This window comes from Pipistrellus hanaki (genome assembly GCF_964339955.1).
Source record: "Pipistrellus hanaki genome assembly, chromosome: 9".
In the NCBI taxonomy this organism is placed as follows: Eukaryota; Metazoa; Chordata; class Mammalia; order Chiroptera; family Vespertilionidae; genus Pipistrellus; species Pipistrellus hanaki.
The window spans coordinates 46,553,363-46,557,582 of NC_140511.1; positions in this window are offsets into that span (position 1 = coordinate 46,553,363).

Here is a 4,220-nt window from a genome sequence, read left to right on the forward strand (position 1 = left end):
AACATGAAAACACAGAATTTTATCTCATTGCTTAGTCCCTCGAAGGATGCATATGCTATCCATGTAATTTAACCTCTTGAGCTTCAAGGCTTTGTTTATTATTAATAAGAACAATAAAGAATAATAATATGCTCTGACCAGTTTGGCTCAGTGGATTGAACATCGGCCTGTGGACTGAAGGGTCCCAGGTTCGATTCTGGTCAAGAGCATGTATCCCAAGTGGGGGGTGTGCAGGAGGCAGCTGATTGATGTTTCTCATCAGTGTTTCTGACTATTCCTCTCCCTTCCTCCCTATAAAATAAATATATACATATATATTTTTTAAAATAATAGATATAACAACTAGGTAGTTAAATAGCTGATAGTCTTTATTTTTCTTACTTTATCGGTTAAATATACAGTGTAATTCCATTGCTCTCCCCTACTTGTTACATCAGAAATACTATCTTTACTAGCAGAGCACCCAGAGTCTTAGAAAAGGACCCCAGATCCTAATTACAATCTCAACTCTTGTCACCAACCTTTGTGGAACTTTGGAAAGGACCAAACTTTTGGAACTTTGGAAAGGACCAAACTTGTAGACAGCCTGGGGCCTCATTTTCCTCACCTGAGTCCTGCCTTGCTGATTTGATCACAGGTCCCTGAGTTCAGAGCCCTGTTTCTTTGGTGAGAAAAACGATTCATGGGTGTCCCAAGAGCAGGACAGGTTTGGGCTCCCCAACACACCACGGGCTGCTGGAGTGACTGGATTTGGAGGTACAAATGGTTCTAGACGAGCAGGGTCTGCCCATCTCAGGGCCACGACCTGCCTAGCCTCTGCTCCTGCAGCGAAGACAGGCGCCATCTCAGATCCGCGTCCAGACCCCCGACACGCACCCCACTCCAGGGCCCACGCTGCCTCTGCCCTCCTGCCACCTTCCCCTACCAGTGGTTCTCAACCTTCCTAATGCCCGACCCTTTAATACAGTTCCTCATGTTGTGGTGACCCCCACCATAAAATTACTTTCGTTTTTACTTCATAACTGTAACTGCTACTGTTATGAATCGTAATGTAAATATCTGATATGCAGGATGTCTTAGGCGACCCCTGTGAAAGGGTCATTCAACCCCCAAAGGGGTTCGCGACCCACAGGTTGAGATCTGCTTCCTGTTTTAACCTGGGGAGGGCGATGGCGAAGAACCCACCTACCAGGTGTCTCCAGGATTTCTAAACCAGCCCTGGGCCTCACCCTCCCTTTTCTGCCGCTGACTCTCCAGCCACAGCCCTCCCTGCCCTAGTCAGCTCTGGCTCAGAGCTCAGAAGAGTCATTCAGGAAGCCTCCAAGGAGGATAGTGACTGCCCGATTCCCTCTGAGGAGCACAGCGACTGACCAGATCCCTCCGGGGCACAAGGTTTGGCGGCAGCTCCGCCAGAAGGAACCGAAGTCAGCCCCGGGCATAGACTCCGGGCGTTTCCATGGAGACGGGAGGGGGCGGGCGGGAGAGGCGAGCGCGGAGGATGTGGCTCCTGATTGGCCAGAGAGATCGGGATGCAGTTGGGCGCTTTGAGAGGAAGATGCGGCCAAACATCCCAGATACTAAAAACATGGGGCTATGTTAGGCGCGTTCAGGGCCCTTGGGAAGGGGACATGGCCGGGAGTTCTGGGAAAAGGGAGACCCTCACGGCCCACTAGTGCGGCATCCCCATCAGGAACCTGGAGAAACCCTCGTTGTCAGGTTGCCTTTGGGTCCAGGAGAGGTAGCTCCCCTTGACTCGCGCCCTTGTTGTTAGGTCTGCCCTAGCATAATCCTGAAACTCGGGGTTGGAGTCAAGCAGCCATGAAGAGGACCTTTCAGATTCCAATTTAGGTTGTCGGACACCCGCTTCGCTCCAGAGTGGATGGGGCTTTCCTCCCTCCCCTCTTCCTGCCAATTCCTGGGCTCCTCTGGGGACTGTGGGCAGAGACAGGAAAGGCAAGGTGGGACCGAAGTGGAGTTTTGGGAAGGAGCCCCTTCTCCATTCCGGATGAAGCGAGAAAATCAGATTAGAGCGCCTGGTGTTCCTCTGGGCAGGATGGTTCCCAGGTCCTTGTCCAGTGGAGTCGAAGAATGAAATCATGGACAAAAGGTGGAATAATAAAAGATGGAAATTTTTGAGAAACAAGCACAGACTCCCAGGTGGGGAGAGGGGAGAGAGTCCTACTGTGGCCCTTTTTTCCTACGGTTTATAAAGACTGCAGTTCTTTGTGCCTTGACATCCCCTCTGATTTGGTCACTATAGCAACTTGGGGGCTCTTGCCTCACAGTGAGGTACCTGAGGTTCTCCTCTTCTCCCTTCTTGTTTTCCTATTCCCTTTGGGCTTTCCTCTTCCCTCTCTGAATGAGGGGCTTCCTTCCCTTTATTCTGTAAATGTGTACCTTCTGCAGCTCCCAGCTCCCTTATCCTATGGAAATGTACCTTTTGCTGCCCTGTAGCCTGTGCTTTTTCTATGGACCCTAATTTGTAAATTTCCTAAAACCCATTTTACCCCTAAAAATTCCTTTCATTGAGAATAAGAGAAAGAGATCCAAGCATCTGCATTATCTAGTTGAGTGTGTTATCTTAGGAAAATGTTTTCATTTCCTTCAGCACTTTCCCTCAAACTTGGGCAGGATTCGTTCTAGTCAAGATTTAGTAGGCAAGAAACCTTTATTAGGGGAGTCTTTAAAAGCAAGGGATTCCTTGGATTCTAATGTGACTACACCACTTCCTCGTGATGTGACCTTGGCTGAATGACAGCCTTTTGGTGTCAGCGACCCCACCTTTAAAAGGGGAATAATAACAGTGGCCATTTCACAGGCTTGCTGTTAGCATTGACTTAAGGTAGTCAAAATGCTAACCTACTCCCTGGCACATAGGAAGTACCCTATAAATGTTAATTACATATGTACATTTCAGTGTTTAGCAGAATTTGGTGGTCCCCGGCCTACCCTTCTCATCTCACCATGAAATGAGCTGCTGAATTTCTTATGAGTCCCAAGATTACTATTTGATAATCATTATGCGAGCACCACCGGTCCCTGGCTTAAATATTCTGAGGCAGCATAGCACTTAAGAGCTTGGGCTTTGCTGTCAAACAGAATTCACTTTAAACCCATCATTGTTATCCACTTGGTGATGTTGGGTAAGTTATTTAATCTTTTGCCCTCAGTTTTCTCATTTGGGAGATGAAGATGTTAATGCAGTTAAATAGCTACAGTTGAGAAAACTCTGTAAACACAGGCATTGACCAGTAAGAACAAATATTGGAGGTTGACTACTCCGCCATGCTGCTTCCAACCTGTAGAACATCAGTTCTGATTGTTAAAGAATGAGATAACTCAGGTCATTTGCTCTTACAGCTTCCTGGAAAATAAAAACACCAAATGTTAGCTATTGATGTTATTATTTACCATATAGTCTCATTTTTAAAAGTGTGCTTTGAGACGGAACTATTGTGTATCAGAGGATCTCAGAAGTGTAACTCAGTCCCCTGGACTTTGAGTTTTTGTGAACTTATTTTGAGATGGTGTGGACCCCAGGGTTTTGTTTCAAACAAGTGATTATTTTATAATTAATAACACTAATCCTTAAGGGCTTTCACCCCAGACACACTGATAATGTCTTTATGCCAAGATTGGGATATACTGGGGAAAATTGGAGCTTTTTCATGTAAAAGAAAGTAAATGGGTCTACCATTTCATAAGGTCATTCACAGAACAGGATCATAGCTGTCTTCTATTTCCTGCTCTGTCTGCTTTTCCTAAGCAGACAACTGGGCTTATAGAAAGAAAACTTGAGCACTCGTTTAGAGACCTGAGATTGGACCTCTCTCCATCATTTTGGGCTGGACAAGAACATAGAGAACAGCATCAGAACTTGGTTCGAAGACTTGAAAGTTGCCACTTTAAGAAATACCTTCTTAAAAAGACCCTGGATCTCTGGTCTGTGGACCCCTTAGAAGACCTGTATAATTTATTGGGGTTCTTTGACTCTCAAGAAACCAAGAAGATGATGCACATGTAGGCTGACTGTTCCCTGTGCTGAGACAGATATTATGAGACTAGGGAACAAGTAGGTTTTATCCAGGTGCCTCATTTGGAAAATGGCAGACTTCATACTTCTGTACCATAGCAATCAGCAGTAAAGACCCTTTGCCTCTTTGTCTTCCTCTAACTGTTGGACTGCTGCTACTTAAAATATCCCATTAAGCAGACCTGAA